Below are 18,520 nucleotides of genomic sequence, written 5' to 3' on the forward strand. Positions count from 1 at the left end.
TGAGCACTTTTCTTAATATTTCATTAAGATCATGTAATTTTTCCTTATAACCGTGGAAACTGAATAGTACGTATGGCCTGTTAGCTCAGCTGGTCAGAGCGTGGTGCTAAGAATGCCAAGGTCATGGGTTCAGTCCCCATACTGGAAAATCTAATATTATACATATAGATGTTTTAGAACATGAGCACTTTTCTTAATATTTCATTAAGATCATGTAATTTTTCCTTATAACCGTGGAAACTGAATAGTACGTATGGCCTGTTAGCTCAGCTGGTCAGAGCGTGGTGCTAATAACGCCAAGGTCATGGGTTCAATCCCCATGCAGGCCAATTTAAAGATAAAGTCTTAATAAAATCAACAAATAATGGCCTGAAAGTCAAATATTGTACATTTTGAAAAACAGTAGAACATGAACGCTTTTCTTAAATTTTCAGTTATCATCACGTTCATATTACTTGAAACCATGGAACGGGAACAGTGTGTATGGCCTGTTAGCTCAGCTGGTCAGAGCATGGTGCTAATAACGCCAAGGTCATGGGTTCAATCCCCATGCAGGCCAATTTAAAGATAAAGTCTTAATAAAATCAACAAATAATGGCCTGAAAGTCAAATATTGTACATTTTGAAAAACAGTAGAACATGAACAATTTTCTTAAATTTTCAGTTATCATCACGTTCATATTACTTGAAACCATGGAACGGGAACAGTGTGTATGGCCCGTTATCTCAGCTGGTCAGACCGTGGTGCTCATAACACCAAGGTCATGGGTTCCATCCCCATGCAGGCCAATTAAAAACTAAAGTCTTAAGAAAATCACCACATAAAAAATGACTGGAAAATCAAATATTATACATATTCATTTTGTAGAACATGAACACTTTTCTTAAATTTTCATTGAGATCAAGTACATATTTCTTGCATCCATGGAAGCTAAACAGTGTGTATGGATAGTTCGCTCAGTTTGTTAGAGCATGGTGCTAGTACACCTGAGGTTATGGGTTCAGTGTCCCTGCTGGGCAAATACAATCAAGTCTTTCAGACAATCAAAATAACAAATGCCTCTGAAATAAAATCAACACATCAAAATCAGTAATTGCTTAAAAATAAACTATTATGCATGTTGATTTTGAAAAACATTAAATGAGCATTTTCTGAAATTTTCATTAAGATCAACTACTCATTTCTTAAACCTATGGAAAGTGAACAGTGCTGCTAATAACACTATGGTCATGGGTTCAATGTCCCCACAGTAGCCAATTCAAATCTAAAGTCTTAAAAAAATCAACCCATAAAATAGGCTGCTTGAATTTGCTATGTCAGTGAGTCACCAGAAGAGGCAGCAACTAGTGCAGCCGCTGATTGTTGTCATGGTTTACATTTTCACTGAATTGAATTTGTTACATCACGGTCAACACAAAGTCTTCTGTTTCAGAGCACTCAGTAACTTTTTATTAAACTGTAGCTGTGAATTAACGACATTAAAGTATTTAGGAAGCTCAGAAAATTGACTTTAAATGACAAACAGGTACAACACAGTGGTTCTTTAAAATTGACAACTTTTATTTAGTATATTAATATGTTTAATTGTATAGTTGTCTTTTTGAACTCACTATGTAATATTAGACGCTCTCAATGAGTTTCATTCAGCTGACTGGACTGAGGGCAAAAATGGCTCTTTTGATTTTAAAGTTTGACCTCTGACCTTGTTGGACCTTGGTGTTTCACATTTAACCTGTATGTGGCAACACTGTGCAAAAATATTGTGTCCAGGTTGCTCTTCTTGCCTCCCAAAACGTGACAATTAATACAGTTTCTGATCTTAACAACCGGAATGGTTGCACATTTAATTCCTCTTAGTATTATTTGGAGGTGAGAATTTTTTTTCTTTCTTTTAACTTTCCTTTGACTCGTCCCTTTTAGGGACACAAAAATGACCGCGGTTTGATCCTAACAAACTTGGACTGGTTACATGTTGTTCTGTTTACTTGCCGAAAACAATGGAGTGCAGGTGGAAAACTCAGGAGTCTCAGCAGAAATCAAACAGAAGCCCCATTAATCTGCTCTCACTCGCCCTCTGGGCCCCATCAGGGTTTTTCTTTACAAGCGCAGCTATGCATGCAGCTTTATATTGCCTGTTATCCCCACTTTACTGTAAAACGCTGTCGTGGTTTAGATTGAATTTCCTCATCTAGGTGACCCTCTGTTACAGGAGCTGCAGGAGCTCCACTCACCACACGCTCCCCTGAGGCTCCTGCTCACCACCCATTTAGTGATTCACTTTGGAAAAGCTGTCACTCCTGGGTGGGGGTGGTGGGACGGTGTACTCCCAATACTCTGTTCTCATGAATTCACATGAGGCTGATGTGCCTGGTTTTGCCTTGAAAAAAAGAACAGCCTATATTCATCAGACAGATTCCAGGTTGAGCTGCAACGCCAGCTCATCTCACTGCTGCAACGTAGGGATAAATGGTTTGTTCCACTAATTGGTAATTAAAATAGTATTTATTTCCACCTTTGCAAAAGAATGTGTAAAAAGCTCACCAACACTATAATATCATTTCATCATCCCAAAGTGAACAATTTAGAACTTTTTTTACTTCCATTTGTGTCTCAAATGCTTCTTTTGACAATCTTTTTAGGTGTCCAGAAGATGAGTCATTTCAAAGACCTCCTGATTGTTAAGTCACATTGAATGAACACTGTGCTGTTACCTAACAACCCAAAGAGAGTGCCAGGATGTTTGGTTAGCTGGTTTTCCCACTGTCTGCGCTGTACAATGGCTGCTGGAAAAGATAAGTGTTTTGTTGTTGACTTTGCATTCAAAAACCACTTGCTCTATTCTTACTGGTTGTACAGGAGGCTCTACTTCTGCTTTTCAAAGATGTACAGTTGTATAATTTTGCATCTGTTTGCAGCCATTTTTATGGGCGAGTGTAAACGTTGAGTTGGCGGCGTGGCCAACAGCAGACTATTTGGATTTAAATTGACATGAAACTCTAAAACAGCTCAAAATAGGCAGAACTGAAAGACTAAAATCTTCTCATCTAGGAATGATTTTGTGTAGACCATAAACCCACCCTAACCTGTTCAGGGAAGTGTTTATCTTCAAAAGTCAGGAAATTACCTCAAGACAATTTCTCAGCTGAACTTGCAGAATTATAAGAATAATAGAAAAAGCTGAAAAAGCTGAAAATTTGACAGGAGATCCAGTGATTTTCTTGCCACATTATGAATTAGTTAGGGACCTGTTGAAGAGCAAATCAGTTCATTACAAAACAACAATTAATCACAGATGACCTGCAAGACCAGCAAACAAAATCACCACTGTTCCAACTATAATGCCTTGAAAGCAAGAACCAGGCTTAACCTGATGAAAGAGCTTCAACACAGCCACAAATATGATACTTTTATTTAATTTAAATAAATTGAATTCATTTTAAACTCAAGAACTTTGTGTATCATGTGATGAAATAGCTGCAATATTTCCCAACAGCCATCATGTAACGGGTCATAACTGCATTTTATGACCTAATACCTGAATACAGTTTAAAGGAATGCAGAGGCCAGAGAAAACAGATGCATGACCTTGTGCTGTGTGAATAAGTAGAAAAAAAATCTGCATAAGCAGTAGAGCACAGATGTAAATACATGGTTTGGTTCTTTTTTTTCCAGTTTTTATTGGCTCTAGTGGCCTTTATTTGATAGTTAATTGACAGGAAAGTGGGAAATGAGAGAAGGGGAAGACATGCAGCAAGGGTCACCAGGTTGGGAATTAAACCTGTGACAGCCACATTGAGAACTAAGGCCTCCATATTTGGGTTGTGCTTAACCCCTGCGCTACCAGAGCACACCCGGTCTGGCTCTTTTAATGTGGAAGATAGATCTCATTCAAAGCACTTTAAACATGGAGCATAACAACCGAACAGATTCCTGCCATCTAACCCAACGAAATCATAAGAATTTACCAGCGGCAACAAAAATCACTATGTTAGTTTAGAAACACACCTCACGACGTATCAGGTTAGAGCTTGATTTGTGCACATTTAATCTAAAACCAGCTGTCTTATGACTACATCTATCTTGACTCCATCATTTTCCCCCCATTACTTTCTAGACTAAAATTGCTCCAATGTTTGGTAAGATACTTACAACTTCTAATTGCCTCTCAAAACCCCGCTTAGAGAAAAATGAACCATCCTTTTAATTGTATTTTCAATATCAACCAGGAGTGTATTTGCATGCATGTACTTACTGTTTTATTTTGCTTTTTGTGGGCCAAACTTAAATGTTTCAGGTCAATCAATCAAATTTTATTCTCAAGCAAAGATAACCTGCATGGATTTTTTTTTATCATTTAAATAATGATCATTTGATGGTGGGCAGTCCTTTATACCACAGAGGAAGAATTTTAGCTCCCTCTTGTTTGCAGAATTACTTTTATTTAGCAGGCAAAGTGCTACACGTCATAAATCACATATGATATAAAAACAAGCATATAAAACAGCAATAAAATGACAAAACAAAATGGCTTTCAGATTGTTTTTAAAACGTCTGCAGAACTCATAAACCAGGTTTTAGAGAATGGAAGGCAGTTCAAGGTTGTGTCACAGCATCTCAATCAGATTTAAAGGTTATAGAGAAATTTCTAAAGGTGTTTTCACACGTCATACTCCGGTAGATTCAGTTTGATTGAGGATCAAAAGCGCAATATTTGTTATACTTTCAGCTGCTGCAGTTTGTTCTCACGCTGCACCTTTAAAAGACCTGTTCACCCCGACAACACAAAAACCTCTGAAGAAAACACTGAATGCAACTTCCCATTTCACAAAACGTAAACAAAAATGGACTGGCGTCAAATTTTAGCAGTTGAAAGATTTCTCTTTTGTTTTTGGTAAAGCTATTTCTCCCTTTAGTGTCAGACTCAAGTTTGTTTTGCTTGTTTTTTTCCTAGAATGTTCTTTAATGTAGTCCATTTCCTGCTCTTGGAGCGATCTCCAGTCTGCTTGGCGTTCACATACGCATTCAAACTGCGCCAGAATTCACTTCAACTGAACCAAGGCTGGAGTTTGTGAGCGGACCAGACTTTACTTTGTTGGTTGACATCAGAGTTTGATTGTCCATTCATACCTCCCCAAACAAACCAGACTTTCTAGAAAAACGAACTAGAGTTCAAATAAAGGGGACTAGTCACGGCTGGTGTAAATGGACCCTTATGTGTTTTGGACTCAAGCAAACCACATCAGACGCTTATCCACACATGGAGAGAACAGTAGTGAATCTTCCCTACTTGATTTACCATCAGAGTTCATACAGGAGGTCACAAAATAACCCACAATGACATCCAAGTCCATCCTTGGTAGCACATCAGTCCATCACTTGGGCTGAAAAATCAGCTTATAGTGGCCAGTTATTGCTCATATGCATGAACTGAAACATTGATGATTCAAAATGTTCTTTTTCCTCTTTTTAAACCTTTAGATGCATATGTAGAATGAGCCGAGTGTCACCAATGTTTTATTAAAGTGTGCCTGGATTCTAACAGCTGGACTTCCTGGTTTTGCTTTAAAACAGGTTTTATCCTCTGTTGAATCCACAGATTGAAGCAAAAAGGAACTATGGATAGTTTACATCTTTCTGAGTTTGTCACTGAAACAAGAGAATAAGGAACATTTATTCCAATCTAAAACTCCTGTCACATTAGTAAAAAAGAGATGTATTATGTATCCAAAATGTAGTTCATCTAATTGCCATCATGGTGTTTTCCCAGGGATTCACCGGAGCTGGTTTGGTGTCAAATTGAATTATGTGAAATGTTTAATAAATTGTCTGACAAATTAGATCATGCCGGCTTAGTCCACTGAGTCCAGGCAGGATGTTTGTCTAAGAAAGAGTAAGAGCAGATTTCAGTTACACAGATCAGTGGGATGAGAGGCGCTCATGACATATTTTTCTAAGGGATATTCACTTGACTGGCTCATTAGCCTTTAAGCTGTTCTCTTCAACCTCTAACATGGATCTTTGCCCATTTTACCAATCTGTCAGGCGGATGAAGTTTCTGTAGCTCCTTACAGTGAGACTGGATGCAGGTCATGTCGAGAAGAAATCAAGGAATGAAGCTAACGATGCAACCCTGCAATGAGAAGCAAGTACAGACGACAGACGGATGGATGAGTTGGTCATAAGGACACAATCCAGACAATCTTTCTAGTTAGAGTTGGTTGAAACAAAGATAGTGCACTAAACGTAAAGTTATAATGTTATATAGATTTTAGTTCATCACGTTTAACAGTCTACCGCCAGACAGGCATAAGCCCCGCCCACTTCCTGGTGTGAATTTGATTGATTTTAGTACAAACCTACACAGCATGTGGCATTTTGATTTTTCTCCCACTTTGCCGCTCTAGTAAGTGTTTTGTTTCTTCAGTGTTGCTTTGGCAAGATTGCAGAAATGTCTGATTGTGGTTTAGGTATATTCTTACGGTTTCAAGATTTATTATTCATCTTCTTTAGTTGCTTTAACTGTTAGGACTGTATTTGTTGTTGGTTTGATTTGTGACTGCAAATGTACCCATTCATGTCTTTGAGTGCTTAATGCTGAGCATCTTGTATCGTGATTTTAGATCATTTTTTTTCTTCTTCTATTTATAGCACTATATGTACTGTTCTCTTTCCTGTGAATTGCACAATGAGGTGTTTTGTTTTAAGCTACTGTGCTAATTCCTAAATTCCTACATATTTACACTGCCATGTATTGTGGTAATGTTGATATTTCTTGTTTCTTTGCACTATTTTCTGTCAGGACAGGAGATGGTTATGTGTGAAGTTATTCGTTTTTACAATCTACAAACTAAATAGTTTTCAAAACCAATTTTTAAAAAAATAACCACGTGATTTATTTAATACACCTGCTTTATTGTGTAATCTTGTAGAAGTTCTTGCTGCTTTCTTGTGTTTTTCCAGATGTAATTTAATTTTTCCTTTTTATTGAATTTAGGATTTTATGTCTCTTCAGTTTTTCTCCCCCTATAAACTTTATTTTATGTTGGATGCTATAATTTTTCATTGGTTTTTATGTGGGAGATTAACAGCACAGTAACTGAGTCTTTCTGAGGGTTGACCTTCATCTCCTCTCCAGTATTTAGTTTCCTCCTATTGGTCAGTGATGCTTGTTTCATTTAGAGTCTCTTGGATTGTGGGTCGGTCTTAAACTTGTCCTGCATCTACAACTGGCATGTAATTTAAAATATAATTTTCAAACTCTCTTATTGTATCTATTCTAATAATAGTAAACTCAGTGTTTCAGCAGTTTTTCTGTTTTCTGGAAGTTTGTTCCAGACTAGACACGGATAAAAACTGAATGCTGCTTCTTAGGTGCCGAGTATTTTTCAAGCGACTTAAATGAGAGAAAATTCAACAAAAACTTGCTGAAACTTAAATAATGAGAACATTAGAAATAAAAGAAAAACTGTCAGCTGATTAATTTAAATACAAAAACTTTAAGATGAACATATAGCTAAAAAAAGCTGAAATCAATACAAAGCCCTCTTTTGAATAGTAAAAAAATGAAGACATTCCAGAAAAGCAAATAAGCTGACTTGCTAAAAAAACAAATAAAAAAACTTTTAGCAGAAAAGTTCAGAAAAAGCATAACTTTTTAGCTTTTAAGCATTCACACAATTAAACCTGCAGTCTGTGACTTTATGAAGTTATTTATTTTTTGCATATTTGTTAAAATTATCATTATGTCGTGTCAGAATAAGACAGTAAACTCAAGCTCCTCTGCCTTCTCCCAGCGCTCCCAGAAATACACCACTCAGTCAGAAACAACCAGTCAGAGCCAGGGGGAGGATCTTAGTGCTGTCAATCACTCTTGTGCTCAACCCTTCCCCTTGTTCTTTGCTAAGCTACAGCTGGTTCACCACAATGTAGCCTGCCATGAATGCTAAGGCTAGTTAGCATGACCTCTTCACAGATTACCTGCCTCGTATTCATCTGTCACAACATGGTGACACTTTTAACAGATTTGTAAAATACATATTTTTGTAAAAAGTCCTTACTACAGCTTTCAATTAGCTGTGCTCCGGTTTTGTTCCTCTTTTCTATTCACAAATTGAATGAGCACGGCACTGGAGGGATTGTTCTGGACTAATTGAAAGCTTTTTATTTCTTCTTCTGCATGAAACTTGTCCATATGCTGCACATTTATCCTTCCTTTCTTCTACGCAAAGGGTCAAAAGGTTAAATTCAAATTCACAGAGCTCCTAGCGTAACCTGTTGCAAGTAGTGGCCTTCCCTCATTTAAACGACCTGAACGAAGTAGGTCACGTTGCATAACACAGAAGGAGGAGGTGAAGAACATCATGTCTTCTCGGTCCCCATGTGGCCGCAGTCAGAGGAAGAGTGTTTTGGAGGTGACACTTGGTTTTTCTCAGTGCCGACAGATAAACATCTCCTTCCTCTCACAAGTCTTCAGGCAAACAGCTGAGACAGGCCCCGTTCCAGAAGCTCCGTCTTCGCCTCGCTCACCCTTCGCTCTGCCCTCTTGACATGATTTGAGCTTGATCTGAAATTTGCAGCACGTCTCACTGAGGGAAAGGGAAGGCGTTGCGATCTTCGCTTGTACTGTGTTGTAACTGTGTCCCAGGTGCATTTTGTTGACATAAAAGAGCCGAACATTCGCTTGTTTGACAGGTTTCTGTGGAAAGCTTGTTTTACTCCCTCATCTGCAGATGAAAATATTGGAATAATACAACAAAAGGAGAACAACAAGGCTTAAACCAAGTTCAAATAATCTTGGTTTGGTGAAATTAGCGATTATGCATCATGAAACGCCATGTAGATATTGAGCATTTATTCCCAAAACACTTCGCAAGGGAGAGTGAATTTCTTGGAAGTGACTGCAGCCGGAGACATGCATCAAGAGGCATCCAGTCTGGATTTCCAGAGGCAGTTAAGGTCCCAACAGACAGCCAGCTGCTCCATCGCCCTCCTCACCTCAGGCCACCACGCTCATTTAGAAACACAGAGATGCTCATCTTAGCCACACAGGAGGCTAACATTTATCTAATCATTGATTTCACCTTCCCTGCCTTGGTAAATTACATTTCAGGACAAAATTATAGCCCCAACTGTGATCATTTCTCTCATTATTTTACCTTGCACACATAAATGGCATCATTCCACAAAAACAAAAAGCTACCAGGGTCAATATTATTAGCCCAATAAACAGCTGTTGCACAGTGATGTGCTTTAATTTTGAAAAGCTTCAGGTTTGCAAAATTAGTTCACACTGGATGTTTTCTCCTAATTCAGATCCAGTATAAGCACCAAGAGATTTAACTCTGAATTGAGAAAGCATAGTCTCAAAAATAATTCAAGTTAAAAAAACAATTGTTGATTCTCAGAAAGCTAGAGGACAAAGGAAATTCAAAAAGAGCCACAATGCAGGAAATTACAACAAAAAAAGAGTAAATCTCTGCCTGAGATTGACTGAGATCAATCTTGGAAATTTTCTTGAAAAACAAAGGGAATTTCTGAGTGTGAAAAGTGGCTAGAGAAAAATTCTGAACATTTTTGATTCATCAGAAATTTTAAAAATTCTTGGAAATGTATTTGTTTCGAAAGTAAAAAATGTTTTCAAAAAATGTATCTAATTAATCTCAAACTTTCAAGGATTTTATTATATTTTATGTTGACAAAATCCTGATTTTATGGCATTATTACATAATGTGGCATTACAAGCCTTTACTGTTTGCACGGGAAAATACAGACTGTGATTTGGACAAACGTCTTAGTGACGTTATAATTCCACCGTAGCAGCTTTTGTTGGACACAAAGCTCAGAAAAAAGAGCTGCCTTTATTATGAAGGCAGTCCTCAGACTGCCTTCATAATCAAATAAGGTTCCAGCCACGACATGAAGGGTTGTGGATAACATAGGGTGGTCTCAATCTGGGCTGAAGTGAGCTTTAAAGACTCGTTAGCATGTAGCGTACCAGCGTTAACCATGTGCAAGGTGTCAGGGAGCGAGATGTGAAAAAGTTTTTCCTCATACCTGGAAGTGATCCGACATTTACAGAGCAGTGTGGAAAGGTCAAAGCTGTGCAGCAACATTGGAAGCCCACTTGTACGATACTCATCACAATACGGCTAATGATCGGCGTAATGCCTTGCTCTCTGACTCAGCACAATGCTAAAAGGTTAGGACAGCACCAAAGTCATTTACTTGTGCGATCACAAAGGTTGCTGCAGCTTCATGTTAACTGTTGCATATCATTAGCATGTGCAGCAAATGTTTGGCTTTGTGCACATTCACAAAAGAACAATTAGCATTTATATAGGTTCCAAGTGTGAAAGGCGAAACTGATTAAGATAACTACAGGAAGGGTAAATGCTGAGGTTTGACACGTGACTTAACATTTAATTATGCCCCACTTTGTAGTTTTATTTACAGATATATTAGCGTTCGCCGCCGAACTTTAAGCCAAGCAGTTCAGCCCAATAGTAGGTTTATAATATCAAGATGAAGGGAAGGATTTGAACTTTTGCAGCTTTTATTTCTCTTCTACCTTCCTGCGCTCTTCAATAAGATTGCATCCAGCTGCCTGTGACCTCGCCACCAACTTCTCCCGATTGACCAGGAGACTAATGTGAATAAATGCCAGTCCATTTACTTCACCTGTGCGTTTCTAGGAAGGAACTGATAATTATCATTCGTCTCCTGGCGGGGGGTGGTTGTCTGGGCCTTTCATGTGACAGATAAGAAGGCAGGTAAAATAAACTGGGAAAGGGAAACGTGTAATGTCATTTCGGCAGGCTGGCATCTGAAGAAAGGTCCCAGATGAGTCGCCAAAATCTTTTTCCTTACCATCAACTCTCCCTCCTGTAAGAACACACAGACGCGAAGTTGGGGTCACGTCTGTTTGATCTCCTAATGTTCTGCTCAGGCTGAAGGTGAAGGAAAGATCTGGACACTGTCATAGGTCATCTCTCCTTCACTCACAGGCAGACCTGCTGTCTGCTGGGCTTTATTTTAATCAGACAGGAAAGTACAAAGCTAATGGTTCTAAAAGTTACTTTGAATTAAGTCAGAGTTAATTAAAACCTGAAGATTGAAAACCATAATTGAAACATAATGATGGTTTTTGTTTCTCCACATTCCACAAATGAAGTAAAAAAAAAAAATAACTCAGGCATCTAATTCATTTTTTTTTTTACAAAATAAAATCATACATATGAATTGAATAGCTGAACATGCTAGCTTTTCAAAACATACTTTTAATTTCTGCATTTGGGATTTTTAAATCTGATTAATCGGGTTGCTGTGAATTAATCATTTTTTTAAAGAACCGAGTTAATGAATGAGTTCTAAACGTTTTATTAGGGCTGTCAAATGATTAAAATAGGAATATAACAGGCCAAACATGAGATCATTTCTTATGTCTTTGATGCTTTTGTATTTATCATTTGGCTTCGGAGTCACATACTGGCACTCCAGGCGTTCTAAGTTTGATTATAAAGGAAAATCATTTCTGACAGATATACAGAGACTATACTCTAAAACCAAATTAAAAGAAGTTATAACTCATAATAACTTTGTAATAAGCCACCGATCTTTAAAAAAACACAATGGCTGACTTTAAATGTCCCTTCAGAGGAAAAACAACTATAGAGTATTGAAATTTAATTAACATATAATGATTTGGTCTTTAACTATTGATTAAAATAAACAAACAACAGAAAGACAGTAACACACCACATCCTGATGCAGTAGAGCACTGAGATCCTTCATCCCGATACACGCGCACTATTCACAGCATCAGACTTTACACTTTAAAGAAGTGACAGGATTTGATATTCCACCTAAATCAACTACGTTCTTCTACGTTTGACATTGTGCTATACACAGTTTTCAATACACCTGGATGTGGTTATATGATAAACAATGTGACAAAAGTTTCATCTTTTTCCCACAAACGTTTTGTTTCCGTTTGTCCTTTCATCTACTTTCAGTTTCTTTCTTCCAAAACTTCACCTGTGTTTGGTGATATCTAAGCATTACTTCAGTTCATACCTACTGGATTATCAGTCACATTCTTGGTCCTTATTTTTCTTTTGCTGGCCGGTCGTTTCACGCTTGGTTGGACTTTTTAGTTTCCTGATTTACGATCCTTAAAAAAGTGATTTATATTTTACACTATTTCTACCCAAACTGTTTTCATCACTCAAGTCAAAGCATCTTAAACACAAACAGCAGCAAAAAATTATTTGTTGGTAACAGCACAACAACGAACCTCAAAGGGCAGATACAGCTCACAGCCTTCATACTTAAAGTCAGAGGAAAATGTTCTACCCTACAGTTCACCGATTTTAAATAGTTGGTTTCTACTTTCACTGGTGGCCTGTCATTGATTTATATCATTACATTAAATATGATGTATCATTTTAATTGGTAAAGTTACACAGCATTACCACCTTCAAGTATATAAGTAAACATATCTGAGATAAAGATTTTACTAGGTTAGCAATAAAAAAAGGAAAGCTTTTAAAGATTACTTTGATTTATTTGTTATTGTTCCCTGCAAAATACATTTTGTTGATGTTTTCCTTCCAAAGTGACATTTTAAAAGCTTAACCTACAGACACTTTTTGACCCCACTTCAGCATGGAGCTCCATGAATCTCAGTTTGCTTTTCTACTCTGGAAATTTCAAACACAACTCAACAAATTTGGTCTTTGACTTTGCCATCCCACAATCCTTTCTGCCTCCGCATGCAAAATGTTGCTCTCCAAAGCAGGTTGTCAAATGGTTTCCCAATCAGCTTGAATTAGTCCTGGAAGCTGACAGTCACCGTAAAGACGGATCCACTGGATGAGTCCCGAAATCTTTGAATTAATATCTTGCCCTGAAGATATAATAAGCCTCACCCTTTCAGCTGCTGCTCAGCTCTTTCTCCTGCACTTCATTAGTAAAAGTAAAGCCAAGGCTGTCATTTGACAGTTTGACAGATACATTCTGCTGCAACAAAAGCTCACTCCGTTTTTTTGGGTCACCCTGGCACCGGAGACGCACTTGGGTGCAATTTGTGCAGGTGTATCGTCCCGCTCTGCTTCCTGCACCACGTTCAGAACATTTTCCAAATATCTGCGAAGTGCACCGCTCGTGATTCACGTCGAGTTTGACCAATCATTCTGGGAGGCTTCAAGCTGATTGGACTCTTCTTAAACCGTTGTTTAAGAAACGATATTTTGATGTTGTGAGCTGGTCGAGAAAAAGAATATTAGACGAAAAAAAAATCTGAAAAACCAAATTATTGAACATAAAAAAATAAATTTTAATGTCGATGAGTAAAATCTGTATTTGATATCAAGTAAAATATGACCCAGAATTTTCTAGAAAATCCTTGTGGTAAAGTACTTGTAGCTGGCCACCAGGCTTTCCCCTGATTTCTCGGTGATTGTTTGGTAACTTAGAGCTTCAGCTTCTTTTTAGCAGGATTCAGACGAACTAGCTCACTCCATTAACCTAAATGTTTTTCTTCTTTAGCCTTAGAAATGGGATGAGGAACATCTAAGAGAAGCTTAAAGTTCAGCATCCACATCAAAATGAGTCAGTTGAGGTAGTTCAGGGATGGATGATATTAGAAAATCTTGCGATGATAATAACATTGCGACATCAGTTGCAACATAATGCCTGTTTTGCTTATTTGCTTGTTTGACTCAGTCCAACTGTGTAAATATATTAGCATGGAAATGCATTGAATTTGTGCACTTCACTTACAACCACAAACTTCAGTGTATTTCGTTTCACATGATTAACAGGGTTTGGGTCAGAATCTGTAGAAAAACTTAAACATTTCTAGAACATCCTAAGCTTCTGGTTTTGAGCTGCTCAGTAGTTCATGTGTTTGTCTAAAGCTCAGTTTTTTCCAAAGACTTGACAGTGAAGGATAGTTTATTGGTTCATTGACTCAGAAGGTATGCACACCACACTTCATATCATGTGTTTATCTGTTTAATTATGCACTACTTTTGAGTTTATCACATAAAAAAAGCAAAAGCAAAAGAAAATGGACATAATGTTGCTGATATTTGCAATTTTATTTGTAAGTATTTCCAACAAATACTTACTTACTGTGTTGGTAATTAGAGAAGATGATTGATATGGAAAGATACAAACATTTGATGTCTGGAGCACTGATGTGATCAATTTTCTTGTGAACACATGAACCCAGACCTCAGAGCATCCCCTCCTTGTGACACTAATCTGCTCCTACCGGGCAACAACATGGAAAAACTGAGACATTTTTTTCTTTCTAACTTCTTAAAACCTCTAATTAGATGCATCAGCACAAGTATCCTTTTGATTTATTAGTGTGTTTACAAATGGATGTAAATAATTCTCATTATTAGCATTATTATTAACATTTGTCCTGTGAAACGTTTAGTGTGATGTTTTATCAAGAAAGAAAAGTGGGAAATAAAACATGCTAGCTACATAGCTCCTCTGATTTCAGATGGAAGTCTGGTTGCTCACATCTATATTTGATTCAAAAATGGAGAAATGTAGAAGCTTGAGTTACTTTTGAGGCCCAGAGTGTTTTTCTTTGATGGTTATCGCATACAGGGCGGCTTTAAACTGAAAATCCATTTTTATTTGTTATTTCATTTTTGATAAGCACACACCTCCGTGAGAGAAATCTGAAAAACACCATCTATGTAACAAATGGAATCACAGATTTGCTCAGACTGATGCAAAAACCCCAGAGCCTGTTTCTTTATGCTGTTGGTGAGGTGGAGCATGCTAATGGAGACCACCAAGAAAACACAACCATATAAAAGCCCAGCATGCAAATTAGAAGAGACACCTTGCTGTTCTGGTTACTACATGTGGTTAGATGTCAGGAAACATCTGTTTTCATTCAAGCTTGAAGTCACAACATTAGCAGCAGCAACTTTAGCCAGTCCTTCTCTGTGCAGGTTTATCAGACTCACATTGTTGCTCAGGTATATTGAACCTCTTTTCCAATATTTTTGTAAACAAAAAGTTTGGGTATAGATTCAGCTGTCAGATGATCTCACATTTTACTATGAAATACTTTACATGGTCAATTCAATGAGTGCACTTTGCCAAGGTCCTGTGACTGCAAAACAGCCTCCAGATTATCACCCCTCCAGCACCATGCTTGGGAATTGGAGCTAATGTTTGTGTTTGTTGTGCTTGGGATCCAAACTGTGAGAGTATTTCAATCAAAACACACAAACCGATAGTAAGGGCGCATTCACACTCTGGTCCGCCTGAAAACGCAGGTCTGGGTTCGATTGAGGTGAACTCTGGTGTGTTCTGAATGTGTATGTGAACAACAAGCAGACCGGAAACAAACTACAACACATGGCATTCTGGGTAAATCAAATCAAATCAACCAATCAGTCCAACAATAGCAGGAGAACTAAGTTGTCGCCTTTTACCAAAAACAAAAGAGAAATCCTACAACAGCTAAAATGTGATCCCACTCCATTTTTGTTTGCATTTTATGAAAAAGGAATTTGTGCTTAGTGTCTTCTTTGGGGGTTTTTGAGTTTTTTCCTCTGGTGATTCTTAGAGCAGCGCCACCACAGGAGAGAAGGGGAACAGGATTTTTGATTCATCTGACAGTATGGTATGAAAGCGAACCACACCAAGTGAAAATGTAACAATTGTTGCAATTTTGGTCCCCAATCAATCTGGATCAACTGGACTATCAGGCATGAAAAGAACCTAACAAAACTGACTGAATGTGTCCAATGGCCAGAAAACCACAAGCTAGTTTTTCTTTGCAATGTTGCTTTTTTCTTTGCACTGATCTTCATGGTGCTTTGATTCTTTACACTTTTCAGACATTTTGTTGTAAATTTGCTACTGTTTGGCCGAACATTTTATTCTAGAATAATCTGGTACACTGAGACATTTATTGCTGGTTCACACATTCATCAATAAATGAATCCCAAACACTGTTTCAAACAAGAGCTGTCCAAATGATGAACTGAAAAACATGCACTGAAGGTACGATGAGACATGAACACTGTAGTCCGTTTCAAGCTGTAATCCAATCAGCTGTGCCTCAAAAGGCCTCTTGGAAGTTTTACAGAAAGTCACGGAAAGTATTTTAGTGAAACTTGGACTAATTGGAGCAGCTCTTTTTGACTCTTTGTGAAAAGCACAAGGTTGAACTTGGCAGCGGTGCTTTAAAACAGCTGCCAAACAAAAGCTCTCATACGGAGGTCCTGACAGACAGAATGGGCAATAAATCCTCATTTATGTGATGGTCACTGAGGTGTGACAAGCTGGCTTCCACAAGACGGAGCTAGATCAAAGACTGGGCAGAGATGGAGATGGCTGGATGGACATTCACCTTTGGCGAAAGATTCTGTGCAGATCTGACCTTGACGTTCTTCATCTTAATCTGGAAACCAAAGTAGAAATGTCACGTTTGCAGGATTTTTGGAATGGATGTGGAGCTAATTTTGAGTCTTAAGACTTCAAAGACTTTTCAATACTCACTGTGTAGAAATGATCCTTAAGTTTGCTCCTCTACTCTGAACTCATAATTTCAGGAATTTCATTTCTTCAATTGTAGATGAAAGGTAAAAAAAAAACAAAACAACAAAAAAAAAAACAGCTTTGAAAAATCTGATAGGTTTGGAGAATACAACAAAAACATAAACTGGATGCAGGACTTTTTACATTTTTAAGAAGTGTTAGTTAAAGGGGACATAATAGAAAAAAATCACATTTTGTACATTTTTGTACTTCAATTTGTGTCTTAATTGCTTCTAAGAACAGCCCAAGTTCTTAAAAAAAAAACAAAACAAAACAAAAAAAAACAGTCAGCCGTTTTTTGACTATAAGTTCTTTATTTTTTTTGGTGTTTGGAAAATGAGCCGTTTCAAAAACATCCAGAATATAACGTCAGAAATCAGCAGGTACTGCACATCACTAGCAACCAAAGATGTACGGTTATGTAATTGTGCATCAGTTTGCAGTGATTTTCACTTGTGGGTGAAAATCACTGCCGAGTTGAGGGCGTGGCCGGCAGCAGTTTATCTGGATTTAAAGTGACAAAAGGCCCTGAAAGAGCCCATTTTGAAAGGAGCTCAAATTCAGGAGTACCTGTTGATTTGATGAAGCAAAGGCCTGTTAATTTCAAAACAGTAACCACAACTGAGTGAAACAATGGATTGACCAACACTTAGAAAATTGAGAAAATCCAAGGAACTCAGTTAAGATTTTAGAAGGAAAGTTATGGATTAACAGAAGTTGGGAAAGTTTTTTTTTTTTTTAACCATTTCTACGGCCAATTTCAAACAACAGCATGCAAGCATCTGTTATTTAGCTGCATCACAACTTTACAAGGCCTGGAATAACAATCTCAGCTAACTGAAAGGACATTGCTGAGGTTGTTGAGGAACCAAGAAGGCTCAAGTCCACCATGAACTAATTATATGTATTTGGTCCATAACAGTACGAGAGGGGAACAAATGGACCTAATTTTGATTAATACTAGATGTCCACTGTGACCAATTAGTCCACTGAGGTGCCTAATTACCCATGAATAATAAATTGCTCACCAAAAAAACAATAAAAACTTAGGAACGTGCAGCTAAAACAGAAACGTAGGTGGCCAATTTAAAAAAAAAAAAATCCTCACAGAAGCCTAGAATGTGAGCAGCAGGCGAGGTGGACGTCCAGTCATTTTAATAATACTTAAAGTTTATGAAATAATACCCTTCCCTCACAAGGAAAATTGTTCAGTCAATGTGATGAACAGCATCAGCACCAGCTTGTTTTGAAATGAAAAGTGTGTAATATTTTATTTCCACATTTATGAATAAGAGACAAGATGAATATTGCTCTGCTGCTGACGTGATTTATCCAGAGACAGATGAGAGATCATTAGAGACCAAACTGTAAATCCAGCTGAGATTTCACAGTGGAAATGAAAAGAAACGGTGCAATGAGTCCATAAGGCACCTGCAATTCAAAAATGTTGAAACTTGATTAACACAGCAGCGACTTATTGGTGAATTTGTAAAAGGTCGAATGCATCAATATTTTCCATCTTGATTTTAAGGAATTATCTGCAATGCAATTAGATTTAGATTCGTTTGTCTAAGTCAGAATACTTACATGTTAAATAATACTATTATGTAATATCTGTAATTCTTTTCCCACTAAAAAACAAAACTAGTAAGCATCCTTCATAAGTTGTGAAAACATTTTCCAGTACTCTGTTTTACTAATTTCTCGTGTGGCAGAATTGTGAATTTTGAATTAATATGAGTTCCAGCCAGAGTTGGGTAGTTACATTCACTGGAGTAACTTAAAAAAAATCACTTCTGATTACAATAACAATTTCCCTTTGGGATCAATAAAATATTTCAGAATTTGAATTGAATTTGAATTCTTAATTTGTTCACTGCAATTGACTCATTGACTTGATGCAACTGGGTTTAATTAACTGAGCTTACCAATTAGAGTCTT

The 18,520-nt window shown here is 37.5% G+C and overlaps 1 long non-coding RNA gene and 2 other non-coding genes across 3 annotated transcripts in view; 2 read left to right on the forward strand and 1 right to left on the reverse strand.

Annotated features, from left to right (window-relative positions):
• The window catches only part of LOC107837992 (uncharacterized), a 10,818-nt gene extending 5,644 nt beyond the window's left edge, over positions 1-5,174 (reverse strand). The window contains exons 1-2 of the long non-coding RNA XR_001664047.1: positions 5,090-5,174; positions 880-883 (exon numbers count right to left, since the gene is read on the reverse strand). This is a non-coding gene — a long non-coding RNA (uncharacterized LOC107837992). The remainder of the gene's footprint in view (positions 1-879; positions 884-5,089) is intronic.
• trnai-aau (transfer RNA isoleucine (anticodon AAU)) lies at positions 256-329 on the forward strand. Its single transcript has one exon. It is a non-coding gene; the product is annotated as a tRNA-Ile (tRNA).
• Positions 486-559, forward strand: trnai-aau (transfer RNA isoleucine (anticodon AAU)). Its single transcript has one exon. It is a non-coding gene; the product is annotated as a tRNA-Ile (tRNA).
• Positions 5,175-18,520: the final 13,346 nt, after the last annotated feature.

The sequence above is a fragment of the Poecilia formosa genome, unplaced genomic scaffold (assembly GCF_000485575.1).
Source record: "Poecilia formosa unplaced genomic scaffold, Poecilia_formosa-5.1.2 Scaffold199, whole genome shotgun sequence".
Lineage (NCBI taxonomy): Eukaryota > Metazoa > Chordata > Actinopteri > Cyprinodontiformes > Poeciliidae > Poecilia > Poecilia formosa.